Raw genomic sequence first — 15,706 nt, forward strand, 5'->3', positions numbered from 1 at the left:
ATTGGAACACACTCCAATATCCATTTTGGAAAATACACTAAGGAAATCTTACAGACAGATTTAATCAGAACAATCTGACAGCTATCACTTTCATAGATAAGTTCTTTCCTTCTATCGCTTCACTTTATACATCAAGTTCTCGATAAAATAGGGAGACATTTGTCTGATGTGTTTGCTTTAAGGGACAACTGCTGTCTCATCAAGCTGTTCTCTTGTAGATGGAGCCGCCTAAATGTTAAATGGTCCAGCACCACCACCATCAACTGTTATAAAAAGACAGCAATGCTAGTATTAGATTGATCAATTGAATCTTCAATTTGGCAAGTTTAACAATATAAAGGCGTTTATTTATTCTTTTTCCTTTTCTTTTCTTTTATATTTTTTTGATATCTTCCAAGACGTGATATCTTTATGCGTATTTTCTAATTTTTATATTTAAATTAACTTCTTTCTTCTCTTGTGAACTTGAAGTCATTTGTTAATATAAAAAATAGTTTATACTCTCAGGCATTCTCTATCTCAGTAATAATAATAATAATAATAATAATAATAATAATAGTAATAATAGTAATAATAATAATATTAATAGTAATAATAATAATAATAATAATAATAATAATAATAATAATAATAATAATAATAATAATAATAATAATAATAATAATAGTAATAATAATAATAATAATAATAATAATAATAATAATAATAATAATAATAATAATGATGATGATAATGATGATTATAATAATGATGATTATAATAACAGTAATTACAACGATAATAATAATAATGATAATTATTATTATTATTATTATTGTTGTTGTTGTTGTTATTACTATTATGATTATTATTGTTATTATTATTATTATTTCTTTTATTAGCCACAAGGGCTTACATTAATCAACATAACATTACATGACACAAACATAAACGGCAACACGAGACGATACAATGGGTTTTCGAATCGAGTAAACATTATAAAAAAAAACAGGGGAAAGCGCTTTAAGGTCCTCGTGGAAAAACCCCACGAAAGCCACGGGTGCCTGATCAAAATGGCAAGAGCCTTTCTTCTTCCGTGCCTGTAAAGTTTATCTCGAATGGGCAACGCCCCTCGGTAGCACTGTCAGGCAAGGGATTTCTGGAAGTTATCCATAGGCCCAGGCCTGAAAGTTCTCCGAAACAGACCAGTTAGTTGATCCTCGTCACCGCCTGGAGTTTCTCCGAGAACGTCGTAGCACTTCGCCTCCATTAAACCTTTATAGAATGATGGAGGGGAACTACCACCGACTGCATTGCCCGCCTGGCGAAGACCTGTTAGCTCTTGATGGCACTCATAGCTCTAAGCGCCCGCCTCAGTCTACGCCTAATCCAGGACTGCAGCTCAGTCACAGAGAAAAGCTGTGGAAAAGTGAGTCTTATAAGCGGTGACCACACCTGCTCACCGTCAAGGAAACGCCGGAGATGCCGTAGCCTGAGTGCATGTCTGCGTATCAGCAACCAAGGCATGCCCAGCCCTCCATTCACTGGCTGTTGACAGGAGATGAAGCGCCTGGCCAGTGGAAAGCGTCCATTCCACAGAAAGCGGATGAGTAAGTGCACCAGCTTAGTCAACCATCAAACGGGGCAAGGGACGACGGTCAAGAGGTAATAGATGACGAATGCGATGTACGTATTCTCCACCTCTGCTTATTTATGGGTGAGATTGTCTACCCTGGTCGTCACCTCGTCCCAGCTTTTCTCCACTTGGAAGTCTGGACCGAACCAGACGCCGAGAAATTTAACCAGACTGTCTGTCCAGTGCCTCATGACGCAGTTGGCTCTTCAGGTTCCACTTCATGTGCCGCGTTGCAAGCCCACGTTAATATTTGTTCCTGTCAACTCTTCATATTCTTTTAGTGTGTCGCCAATTAGATCTATATCCCTGTGGCTCGACACTATCGACACTATGACAGTGACACCGTCGGCGTAAGCAGACACACTTCTCCCATATACTAGATCGCGCAGGACACCCCTCAACCTGTCCAGATTCCGCAGTAATGACTCAAGAGTCACTTCATACAGAAGGGAGGAGAGAGGAACTCCCTGAAGGACCGACCGCAAGATGCTGAATGGTTCCCACAGGTGACCATTCCACCCGAACAACCGGGCAGATGCCACTGTATTAAGCAACGATCCAACTGCGGAAAACCGGACCGAAATCGGCTGCCCGGAGGACAGCCGCCAAGTATCGAAGGCTTTAGATTGACCAAAATTGATCAGAGCCCCACCCATGACAGCTTCGTTACCCACCCTCTCTATGATGTAGCGCATAAGGTGGAGGTTGTTGCGAATAGTTATGGTTGAGATGGCAGATGTTTGCGCCTCACCAACTAGCTTGGCCACGACAAGCGCCAACTTCTTGGCTAACACCTTGGCCAAAATCAACCTCGGTACTCGAACAGTCCTAGTTGTTTGGATCGGGAAGGGGTATTTTCTCTGGCTCTTGGATTTTTGGGGTTCATTTTTTACTGCTGCTTCTGCTGTTGTAGCTGTTGGTGATGGTGGTGGTACTCAAGCTGGTGGTAGTGGTACTCCGGCTGATGGTGGCTTTGTTTTTGGCGTTGGTAGCGTCTTGATTACGGCTGAAGGTGGTGTCGCAGTTGCTGTTGCTGCTGGTGATGATGGTGTTGGTGTTTGAGTGGTCACTGGTTTCTGTTGCTGTTGTTGTTTCTGCTGCACTGGAGCCCCCCCCCCGGTTCTGGTGTCGGTAGAAGGGCCGGTCGCCTTTCCTTCTTAGGGCAGTCGACACTGAGGTAGCCTTGGTCATCACAAAAATAGCAACTCGGCCTCCTGCCCTCCATAGGCACGTATAGTCTAGTGCCGTCAGGCAGGTTTATCGAGTGAGGGTTTGAACTTAAGGTCTCTTGTTCATTTTAAACGAGGAGCTCTTAGCTGTAGGCAAAAAGTGCATTGGGATGTTAGCCAAGTGTATGTCTTCTAAACAATAGATAAGTGTTATAAACATGAACCAGAGGCTGTGACAGAAAATGAGAATCTAAAGATTTTGTGGAATATCCCTGTAAAGACTGACCATATTGAAGCAAGAAAACCGGATGTAATCATAGGGGACAAAATAAACAAACATATATTTTGCAACACTCTATGATAGAAGAGTCAATATCAAACATATCGGTAAGATTGAGGAATATCACAATCTTCTGAGAGAACTGAGATTCTCGGTGGAATTTCAACAAAGAATATAGAATCGAAACATAGAATCGCAACGCATTTTGCCTCAAATCTGTGATGATTTTGCCACGTCTTTCAACGTCTCCAATTCTGCCACAAAACCAGTAATTTTGAGGGTAAGGAATTAAGGGATGCCTTTGACCTCTAGTACTTTGATGGTACTTTATTTTATCGACCCTGAAAAGATGAAAAGGGAAGCTTATGTAACTGAATAAAAGTCATATACGCACGCTTTGCTCACGCTTCTGTTAACAGAGTGTATATAGATTGCAAGAATGTGAAAAAGAGGGAAAAAATAGCTAGAGGAAATACAAGGATGATGGAGAAATAACGGAAATTCCACTCCGCTACATCATTACAAATGGAATCATTATTTCGCTGCTTCAGGGTCTGAAGAAAAAGTAATTAACAACAAATTAAAGTTTACTGCCACCGTCTTACCTGTCTGAGGCATCGACCGCAATAACAAAAACAAGTCTAATGTGATCTGTAGTAATAATTTCATCATTATCTTCAGCAACAACAATAAGCAAAGTAAGAATGGCAATGACACCCGTAACAACACTATCCTCGTTATTGCCAGAAGCTGAGCTTGAATTGTGCGCATGCGTGACTGTGTGGGAAGGAGTTTGCTTCCTAACCACATGGTCCTGGGTTCAGTCCCACTGTGTTGCACAAGGCAAAGCGTCTCCTACTATAACTTTAGGCCAACGAAACCTTTACAGATGAATTTACATGTATACATGTATGTATAATATATGTATGTCTATATACATACATATATATATATATATATTATATATATATATATATATACATATATATATATATATCTATATATATATATATTTCTACGTGTCTGTTTTTGTCCCTCCAGCATCGCTTGACAACAATCGACGTTGGTATGCTTATGTCCCCGTAAATTAGCAGTTCGGCAAAAGAGACCGATATACTAAGTACCAGGCTTACAAAGAATATTAAACGATACAGGATAAATGACATCAAATGATATCTGAGATCATTGACCCCGCAGTTAATATTATCAGTAGCGATGTCGGCGAACTGATGAAACGTTAGCACGCTGGGCAAAAGGCTTTGTGGCATTTCGCCCGCTGCTGCTTTCTGAGTTCAAATTCCGCCGAGGTCGACTTTGTTTGTCATCCTTTCGGGGTCGATAAATTAAGTACCAGTTACGCACTGGGGTCGATGTAATCGACTTAATCCCTTTGTTTGTCCCCTATATTCTCGCCCCCCTGTGGGCAATAAAGAAATAAATATTATCAGTAACAATTGTGAGAAGCTAGCAGAATCGTTAGCACGCCGGGCAAAATTCTTAGCGGTAGTCCGTCTGCCTTTACGTTCTGACTTCAAATTCCACCGAGATCGACTTTGTCTCTCATCCTTTCTGGGTCGATAAATTAAGTACCAGTTGCGTACTGGGGTCGATCTAATCGACTGGTTTCCTCTCCCCCCCCCAAAAAATATTACGCAACAGTTATCAAGTGTTGCTAGCCAGATGTTCTTTAGAACTTGCCTTTTACAAGACGCTGTTTTTTTTTTATCAAGACGAAATATTTAAAGCTGTTCGTAAATATTCGGTGAGCCATTTTGTAACATCGACACGATTAAGATGATTCTACATATACTCTGTGGAGTTCTTGTGTACTTCAGATCAATACGCACCACAAAGACACATACACACATACACACATGCAATCCCATCCAAATAGTAGCTTTTTAAAAGCATTTATCAAGACAGATGATACATCGCAATACAATACAATACATACATACACACAAATGTTGTGTGTGTGCGTGTGTGTCTATTATGAATGGAGTGGAATTTATATGTATGGACACACACCATACACACACACGCAAATAAATGCTTATGTATGTATATGTGTATATATGTGTATGCACGCACACACATATACACATTCTCTCACAATTTCCAAAATCTAAGCAATAAGAAATAAAATATATGTTATGAAGTTAAATAATGCCCCATAAAAAATTGTAAATATAATATTTACTAACTTTACTAACTTTATAAGTAAAAGAAACTTTCACTTACATACATGGACATATGCGCCTGCATGTGCGTATGCACGTACAACCAGAGTTTCTGTAAATATACGTACACAAACACACACTGATACATACATACATACACACATACATATATATATATATATGTATACATACATATATATGTATATTATTGTGTGTGTATGAGTGCATGTAAGAAATATGTGATTACATTTAGGGAAGCGTATGCGCACATATTCACATATTACGTATATTGTGCATACGTATGTGCCAGATGTATATTTGTGTCTGTTATATATATATATATATATATATATATATATATATATGCATATATATATATTATATATATATATATGTATATATATATATTTACGCATATACATATATGCATGTATTATATGTATATATATGTCTGAGAGTGCGGGAGAGAAAGAGTGTGTGTATGTATGTAAACACACAGATATATATATATATATATATATATATATGTGTGTGTGTGGTGTGTGTGTGTGTCTGTGTGTCTGTATATATATATATATATATATATATATATAATATATATATATACACAGACACACACTTTCTGTATGTGTATGCATACATCTCTAAGTGTATTTTCTACATTAAATATTTTAGTGTAGTAAATATTAAATTTGCTTTACTTTACAAGACATTATTCAACTTCTAAACACTATGTATTATATTTCCCTCTGTTGTATTTCGTAATATTTTATTAGACACACGCAGTACTTTTTGTTTCAGCAGAAGATTCAATTTCATTACGAAATATTGCATTAAATAGAATTTTTCCTGTTTTATTTGTTCCTCTATTCTTAATATTTTTCTCATTTCATTACCTATAAATTAGACGTTAGTTATTAAAGAGGAATCAGCTATCTCTGGTAAGTAATACAGGAAGATATTTCACATGAAATATAAGAAATATAAAGTAGAGCAGACATGCAAATAAATGGGAAAATATGTTTCTAACAACAATGGAGAATATATTATGTATGCCTGAAAATATGATTGTTATTAAGTAAGTACATATGTATGTATGTATGTATACATGAATGTATGGTTACATGTATGTACGTAAGTATGCATGTACGTACGTCTACGTATGTATATATGTGTATATGTACGCACGTACGTACGTATGTATGTAAGTATTCTTTTATCCTTGTATTTGTTTCAGTCATTTGACTGCGGCCATGCTGGAGCACCGACTTTTGTCGAGCAAATCGACCCCAGGACTTATTCTTTGGAAGCCTAGTACTTATTCTATCGGTGTCTTTTGCCAAACCGCTAGGTTAAGGTTACGTGGACGAAAACAGAAGAAATATCGCTTGTCAAACGAGTGGGGTGGACAAACATAGACCCCAAACACACACACGTACATACACACACATACACACACACATATTTATATTTATATACATGCATACATATATATATATATATATATATATATATATACGACAGGTTTCTTTTAGTTTCCGTTTACCAAATCCATTCACAATGCTTTGGTCGACCCGAGTCCATCGTCGGTGACATTCACCCAAGGTGTCACACAGGGGAACTGGACCCGGAACAATGTGGTTCGTGAGCAAGTTACTTATCACACAGGGACGCCTGTGTATGTATGCATGTATGTACATATGTATGAAAGTATGTACCTTAATTTCTTATATTCTACTTGTTTCTACTTATATTCTACTACACAGCGGCCATGGGGGGGGGCAATGCTTTGAAGAATTTTAATCGAACGAATTGAACCCAATACATAGTTTCTTGTTTTTTAATGACCAATTCTTATTCTATCGCACTCTTTCAGGTATTTACTACAATACGAACATTAAACCTACCAACACCGGTTGCTAAGCGGTGGCGAGGGGATAAATGCAGACGGAGAGACACACAAATAGATATCTACATACGTATATATATATATATATATATATATATATATATATATATATATATATATGCATATATATAATTATGAGAAATAACCTCTATCATGTAATCCAATTGATAGGGAAAGATATCTATATTAAATCGTATAGAAAAAATTTAAATGTATCATAATGCATATTATTCTAAAAATGACTAAATTAAATAAACATTAAATTGACTATGCGTGTTTCGTGTCTATATCTTTAAATAGATAATAATAAAATCAATAAAATTAAAATTAAAATTAAAATTAATTCGATTTAAGATTAATTCAATTTAAAAATATAGCCACACTTCAGGTCTAAAATAATAAAATTAATGTATGTATCTTAACGTATAATAATTAACAAATAAATATAGAAATGTACGTATTGTAATAATAAATAATCGAATAAAATGTAACAATATTAATGAAAAATAATATCATCACTTATCTTATTGAAGAATACCAGTTAACTAAAATTTTAAACGCTAAACTCAGAACCTAGCGTTGCTAAGAAATTTATCACGTGAAAACATGACGTAAATAACTATAGAATATGTAATAGAGATATATGTATTATATATTTTAGCGGTGAAAATCACAAGTAAACTAGATGTAATACACCATTTATTGGGAAAAATTCTAATTCTCATTAATTTAAAATTAAAACATTATACGTAAAAACATAAAATAAACTAAATTTCGATAAATTAATATATATTTATAAATTTATTTATTTATTTCATAAACACCTTAGTTTAATCTTATTCCAGTTACGTTCATACACTACATAATCTACGGCTAATTTATACTCATTATACTACTACAAATTATAACTACATAAATTAGTAACATAAATCGGGGTTTATATATATACATAAATTAGCTAAACTTATTTTATAAGTAACAACTTATGTCTACATTTAATTTTTCTCTCATCTTGAAATTAAACAATTTGTTATTATTAGATTGTAATATCTCCATAAATTTATTTGTACAAAGTAAACAAAAATTATTACCTATTTGATTTTACAAAATCTCCCAATTTAAATTGTATTTAATTCCTTTAGATTTCAATTCCTATATATATTTGCTTAGGCCAGTAGTATTAATCAATGTTTTATTCTTAAATGAATGCATGTGTCGTGAAATTTGATTTAGTATTGGTAAATAGAATTTTCCCTGTAAGTTTGGAGTTTTATATTCCCTACTATTAATAATAATAATAATAATAATAATAATAATAATAATAATAATAATATAATAATAATAATAATAATAATAATAATAATAATAATAATAATAATAGTAATAATAATAACAATAATAATTATATATATATATATATTACGGAGATGTACTTGCATAGCAAGTGACCTGATCTGAGATCGTGTGCTGGAGCGAAAACAATTGCAGCGTGGAAGGTGTTTATAAGCCATTTAAGAAACACACAAAAACTGTTAGGTTCACTTCAACATTTAAATTTAATTTTCCAAAATATTTTCGTCGCTTTGAGACTGCAACTTGTTCACTGACAAAATTCCGTGCTGCATCTGAGAAAGTAACAGTTAGTTCATGATATATATATATACGTATGTGTGTATGTATGTATGCATGTATGCATGTATGTATGTAAATATGTATGTGTATGTACGTATGTGTGTGTACATGTATGTGCGTCTGCATATGTATACATGCGTATGCATGCGTGCGTGCCTATACGTATGTATGTATGCATGTACATATGGACTTATGTATGTACGTGAGTGAGTATTTAGGTAAGTGTGTAGACATGTTTGTGTGTGTGTAAATGTGTATGTACATGTGACGTATGTTTATGTACTGATATAAGTCTGTTAAAGTTGTATACATGACTGTTACTTTGTTGAAGGTTGTAGTATACACACACATAAACATAAATATACATATATATATATATATACATATATATATATGTATATATATAGACACACACACATATATATATATATATATATATGTGTGTGTGTGTGTGCGTTTGTTTCTCTCACCACTCTCTAACGGTGAATGGATACAAAGTCTTAGATACACATGTGCACATATCTTCTTACTTATACATATATGCAAGTACACACAATCATATAGACACTTATACACAGTCACAAATATACGTATAATCTTAAAGTATACACATATATACGCTTATCCATGTCTACACACACACACACACACACACATATATATATATATATATATATATATATAATATATATATATATATATATATGACGCTATTTTCAAGGACAAATGTTAAAATTCAAATTTGCTGTATTTTATTTTTTTGTTTTTTTTTACACGCATACATATACTATACATACATATATCTACACATACTCATACGTACATGCATGCACATGCTCATACAGTTATATATAACTACATATATGTATTTTAGTATCATGCATTTCAACATGTATGTATGGATTTCCACATGTAAATGAGAGAGAGAGGGGGGTCTATAGATGGGTACTCCCGAGTGGAATCTAGATGATACCCCATTCGGATTTACGGTTGAGTGTGTGTTTGTATTCTTGTATACAGACAGCTTCAGTTTGAACTTGGTTCAAACGCTCTAATTGCCTTCAGTAGACTTGAGGATTGATTGTTGCATTAGGTGGTAACAATTCAGAGTGAATTACTCCTTTGCAATCCCACCAGATAGAGAGAAGAACCTGTTTCCCATGGGCCGATAAACTAAGTTCCAGTTGCATGCTGGGGTCTATATAATCGATTTTAATCCCTTTGACTGTCCTTGCTTGTCCCCTCTATGTTTAGACCCTTGTGGGCCATAAAGAAATAAGAATCATTAGCACACCGGGGGAAATGCTTAGCGGTATTTCGTCTGACGCTATGTTCTGAGTTCAAATTCCGCCGAGGTCGACTTTGCCTTTCATCCTTTCGGGATCGATTAAATAAGTACCAGTTACGCACTGGGGTCAATATAATAGACTTAATCCGTTTGTCTCTCCTTGTTCGCCCTCTCTGTGTTTAGCCGCTTGTGGGTAGTGAAGAAATAGGTATTTCGTCTATCTTTACGTTGTGAGTTCAAATTCCGCCGCAGTCAACTTTGCCTTTCTTTCTTTCTGGCTCGATAAATTAGGTACCAGTTGCACACTGGGATCGATCTAATGGACTGGCCCCCTCCCTCAAAATTTCGGGCCTTGTGCCTAGAGTAGAAAATAATATAATGCTGGAATGCTTATGAACTGAAATCAGTCTTTGTGAGTAGATAATCCGTAGGCAAGTGCAACAAGATAGTCGGATGTAATACATTCATACACACACACACACACATACACACACACACACACCACACATAAGTAACACACGTAAATAAACGATGAAATGAAACAGATAAAAAATGAAAATAGATACAACAACATATTAAAGACTTTGAAATTTGATTTATATTTCCCATTGAAAAATCTACTTAAATGTAGATTTCAAAACGAAAACTACAAAAATATTAGACAATTATTTGAAAAATACAGTTAGAAATTCATATATTTCCAGATAAAGAATAACAAAAATTCTTTAAAAAATAAGCCAAATTTAATTAAACCCTGTTAAGTGGTATTTTATTTTTTTATTTTATTTTGTCTCTTGTTTTGTTTATGAATAGTTAAAGAATATAAATTTGTCAGAAATGTTTTAATGTATTCTATTCAGTATAATATATTCGTTTATCGAAGAATAAATAAGAGAAAAAGAAAACATTTTGAAATGTAGAAATTAGCATTGAAATATTGAGCTAAGAATTGTCTTCTGTTGCAGTGACTTTGTCATATTCAAACATCATTTTAAATAATGAAATAATTCAAAAAGAGGATTAAATTTTATGTTGTTTAAAATTATTTGTGTTCATTTTTGATGATGTAGACTATCACGAGTTTAGTTAGCTTGTATTCTCTTAATTCCAACATAAAAGCAAATTTGTGACGAATATGCTTACGTAGGAGTTTTATGGTTATATATTCATGTCAGTTTATGTAAAGTTATCAGAGAAAGACAGACAGGGGAGAGACAGAGAGAAAGAGAGAGAGAGATAATGTGAGAGAGAAAGAGAGAAAGAGAGAGAGATAATGTGAGAGAGAAAGAGAGAAAGAGAGAGAGAATGTGAAAGAGAAAGAGAGAAGGATTGGAAGAGACAGTGATAGAGGAAAGTGTGTGTTTGTGTGATGTTGATGGGTGGATTTAGGCGGAAAAAGTAAGACGCATTCCCACAGAGAAAAGATGGTTTCTAATAATGACTTGTACGGGGTAGAGCAAAGGCTAAGAATGTTAAGAAGAGGATTAGTTAATGCTATCAACTCTCGTACTTGACCAGTAATTTTTCTTTTATATCGATCCTAAAAAGATAAAAGGTGTAGTTATGTGGGCAGTATTTAAAACCAGAACGTAAAGAGCTGAAACATCGCTTGACACTTTGTTCAATGCTCGAATGATGCTACAAGCTTGTCAATAACAGATGACGCTGCAACGAAGAACATATAGTGCTAGATAGATAGATAGATTGATAGACATACAGACTATTATACATATATATATATATACGTATATTTCTATTATTATATATATTATATATATATTATATATATATATATATATACATATATATATATATATATATATATATATATTATATATATATATATATATATTATATATATAATATATATATATATATATATATATATATATATATATATATAAGGATACTAAGCAATAAGGGTTTAGCAACGAGTTGCCTTACCACATACCGAATTTAGAAATAGCAGTCAAAGGGTTATAGCTTTTCTTCTACTAAAAAGGGAGATCTCAGTAAAAACAGCATTTGGAAGCAGACACAAACAGGTAAGAGAGAATGAATTGACTGCAATCTATCATACATTTTTTTAGTTATCCACGGACGTACGTTTCGAAATCAAGTTTTTAGGAAAGCATAAGAATAAATATTAATATTAAATAATTCTATCTTACCGAAACTTCTTTTCTCTTCAGCGTAGAATACTATAATCATAAATGATTATATATTGAATTTTGAGATACCAGAAGGCACCAACTCAACTCAGTATCAGAGCGAGCTAGAATCCGCAACTGGTATCACCGAATTCAATTTGTGAATGAAACGATTGTGTCAACATCCCCTTCCCACCCGCGTGTAGCCAAAACAAGATGCTGTGGTCATCTACTGAGATAAAAATATGTTATCCGTAATAATGAAGGGTGAAATTAATTAATTTGGAAAAATTATCAATTACACCAAGTAGTCTTCGGCATGTAAAAGCCTCATTCGAGGAAAATTTAAGTAATACTAAGCAATAAGGGTTTAGCAACGAGTTGCCTTACCACATACCGAATTTAGAAAAGCAGTCAAAGGGTTATAGCTATTTCTTCTACTAAAAAGGAGATCTCAGTAAAAACAGCATTTGGAAGGCAGACACAAACAGGTAAGAGAGAATGAATTGACTGCAATCTATCATACATTTTTTTTTTAGTTTCCACGGACGTACGTTTCGAAATCAAGTTTTTAGGAAAGCATAAGAATTAAATATTAAATATTAAATAATTCTACTTACCGAACTTCTTTTCTCTCTCAGCGTAGAATACTATAATCATAAATGATTATATATTGAATTTTGAGATACCAGAAGGCACCAACTCAACTCAGTATCAGAGCGAGCTAGAATCCGCAACTGGTATCACCGAATTCAATTTGTGAATAAACGATTGTGTCAACATCCCCTTCCCACCCGCGTGTAGCCAAAACAAGATGCTGTGGTCATCTACTGAGATAAATATATGTTATCCGTAATAATGAAGGGTGAAATTAATTACTTGGTGTAATTGATAATTTTTCCAAATTAATTATAACTATATATATTTATATATATAGTGGAGGTGCAATGGACCAGTGGTTAGGGCAGCGGACTCGCGGTCGTAGGATTGCGGTTTCGATTCCCAGACCGGGCGTTGTAAGTGTTTATTGAGCGAAAACACCTAAAGCTCCACGAGGCTCTGGCAGGGGTGGGAGGGGTGATTCCTGCTGTACTCTTTCGCCACTACTTTCTCTCATTCTTTCTTCTGCTGGCCTGCTCGCTTAGCCAGTGGGGTGCGTTATTTGAAGGATAAAACAAAGCGAAGCAACATCTGATAGCCTGTTCGGTCACGATGATGATATATATATATATATATATATATATAATAATATATATATTAATATATATACGCATAAACAACACACACATGTATATATTAAAGTTAAAAATTATTAAAGATGAGTTTTATCAGTGGCCATCATGCGTAAAAAATTATCCGTAGACTATAATAATGAAAATTTGGAGTATAGACTTGACTGGTTTTTTGATTTTCTGTCAAATTGTCTTACCTGCCGACACTCAACGTGCTAAGAATGTATTTTTTGTGGCTTAAGGATTTGACATGTTAGGAGACCACTTAGTGACTCTCCTCTTAGTGTGTAATTTATATACGCGTACGTATATGTATATATATATATTTATATATATATATATATACATGCTAATACAAGACCCACATGAAACTCCTCACTCGTATCACTATCGAACCAAGAGTTTAACTACGGTGTGTCCATAGCACTTACTTAGCGTTACCTGCCACTCTTTGGATCTTATAGTCGTGTCTTTGCTAGTTTTACGAAGTACGCTATATAACAAAGTGGGTGTCATAACGATCCAACGTTTTAAGGATTATAGCAGTGGTGAGGAAGATACACTGATTCACGTGGAGTTAAAAGAAACTCAAATAGGAGATAATACACTCACGAAGTTTTATTGCGCAAATTTTACGAAAAAAGAACATGGTCAAATTATGAAAAATGTGTTGGCCGGTTTGCTGGAGTTGCAAAAAGAGGAACAACACCAATTAAAAAAGCAGTAATAGCAGTAGCTACAACTGCATAACAACAGCTGAAGCATCAACAACAACAACAAATAATAATATTACAGCAACAATTTCTGCAATTACTGAAGTTATCAGGGAAGTAAGAAAAATATTCCCGAGGACTATGTCTAGAACACCATAAGAGTTCAAATAGGAACAATGTGAAGGAATTACCTTGCAGGCATACTACAGAAGGTATGAGCAAAACTTCGAGAAAGAATGTAAAGATTGGGACGACGACATGAAAACGTGCTTAAGATTATATAGGGCATATAAAAACGCACTGTAGAACTGGCGACAAAACATAAGCGATGCAGGATTATGTACTCCCAAGAAAACCTTCGGACATAAAATTTAATGACGTGATATGTAAAATTTTTCAGTGTAAAATGCTCATTGTTAAACACGCGTGGGAAGAGAAAAACAATGACGAGGACAACATCACATATGCTGGTAGAGTTAACAGGGAATGTGAGAAGCTTAAGGTGGACGAATTAACGTCAGATATGTTCAATTTCCTGATTTGTACACAGGAACTAACAAGAATTCATGCAAAGCTGGAACAAAACCAAGTAAAACAAATGCGAAATAGTCAGAAAAGAGGTAAAGTATTTTCTAAAAACACAACAAAATTCAGGAAATAAACCCATGTTTTGAATGTGGAGCTATAGACCCGAGGAAATGTTATCTATTTAAAAATGCGGAGTGCTTTCGTTGTGGAAATATAGGACGTATAAAAACGCACTGTAGAACGAAGATGACAAAATGTCAGTACAAAGGAAAAAGAACAAATTGTATGCTATCGAAAGAAACTGGTAATATAACGATGAGGAAATTCATGTAGGTGAAAGTCAGAAATAGAAGTGTTAAAATGCAGTTGGACACTGGTAGTGATATCACCATTATAAACGAAAAATCTTGGATAGTGTCCGTAAGCTGAAATGAATTAAATCGAAAAAGGTAGCACACGGTGTTACGGGAAAAAAGATTATATTTTGTCGGGGAATTCGCATGTAATGTAACATTTCGTGGTTAAACAAAAAAGGGAAAGATATATGTATTAAGAAATTCTCTTAATCTATTTGGCACAGAGTGGAGAGAAATTATCTAACTCGTTCCTAGCTTTTCTTAGAGCTCTTTCGAACATGTCGACAAATCTTTCCACCTGCCCATTTGACCTCGGGTGGCAGGGCGGTGTAAAGATGTGCTTTGTGGAATGTATTTTGCAGAAATTTCTTAATTCATATCCCGTGAATTGTGTTCCATTATCTGAAACTAACGTGTCCGAAACACCACATCAAGTGAATAACTCGAGTGAGAACTTTATTGTTGTCTTTGTTGTGGGTTTATATCATCTAGACACCTCTAGCAACTTTGTATAGCTATCCACAACGATTCGATAGTATGCACCTTTCACTGGCTCAGCGTAGTTGCTACGTATCCTGGACCAAAACCTCTGTCTTTTTGCATAGACTTAGTTTGTTCAAAAGTGCTTGCGTAAATATTTGAAAAAAGTTTTAA

This window comes from Octopus sinensis, linkage group LG15 (assembly GCF_006345805.1).
Source record: "Octopus sinensis linkage group LG15, ASM634580v1, whole genome shotgun sequence".
Classification (NCBI taxonomy): domain Eukaryota; kingdom Metazoa; phylum Mollusca; class Cephalopoda; order Octopoda; family Octopodidae; genus Octopus; species Octopus sinensis.